An 844-nucleotide genomic window follows, 5' to 3' on the forward strand; every position below is an offset into this window, starting at 1 on the left:
TTATTGTCTTTTCAGAGAAACCAATATTTCTTCCATCTTTAAGGACTTGGATCCGTACATGGGCTTTAGTCGAGGACGTGGGGCAGCACCCTCAGGTCTAAATCGGGATGGAGGTGTTCGGTCCTTCCCGGCTTCCAGAGAGCGATTCCTGACAACCTTGCTGTGAATGGCACAACTCACGCAGCAATGTAGTTTCACATACAGCTTGGGAAGCACATAGGCGTTGAAAACACTCGCTTCAGAAATGTCCCTGACAGCTGCAGCCTCTACGATGTTCCGAATGACGAACTTCTTAATGGCCTTATCCTTGGGCACGCGTGGGCACAGTTGGTGCAGGGAATAGGCTGCACGTGGCCACGGCCCTTTTTGGCATGACCCTTGTTCCTCCTTTTCTTGGTCATCTTGGAAGCACGGAGGCGAGAGAGCGAGAACAAGGTCTTTAATGGGAGAAGGAAGTTCTTGAAGTACTATTTGTAATATCTTCTTGTTCTTTGTTTAATTCATCACTCAGGGGATTATCAACTACAAATTGGCACTTGCCAAGGACATTAGCCATCTGCCTCTGCAAAGACTGAATCCTGTGCTGCTGCGGCTGTCGACCTGTGACACGCTTTGAAATGAGTTCAGTGTGGAGAATGAGGCACTCTATGTTCCAGGGAAACTGGTGGAACAAATCTTTACATAGTTTGATGTTTTCAGGAGCTCATTTGATTATCCCAATCTTTGCATCTCCTCATATCTAGAAAAGCACTAGATCTCTTCACGGTGACATCAGCGTCTTGTGACTAGCAGAAAACCTTTTGTAAAATAAGTGCTTGATTGCACTGAACTCCTCTTTCACCAA

The 844-nt window shown here is 46.3% G+C and overlaps 1 pseudogene; it reads right to left on the minus strand.

Annotated features, from left to right (window-relative positions):
- Nucleotides 1-425, minus strand: LOC106991559 (small ribosomal subunit protein eS26-like; annotated as a pseudogene).
- Between the last annotated feature and the right edge of the window lie 419 nt (nt 426-844).

This window comes from Ovis aries, chromosome 14 (genome assembly GCF_016772045.2).
Source record: "Ovis aries strain OAR_USU_Benz2616 breed Rambouillet chromosome 14, ARS-UI_Ramb_v3.0, whole genome shotgun sequence".
In the NCBI taxonomy this organism is placed as follows: Eukaryota; Metazoa; Chordata; class Mammalia; order Artiodactyla; family Bovidae; genus Ovis; species Ovis aries.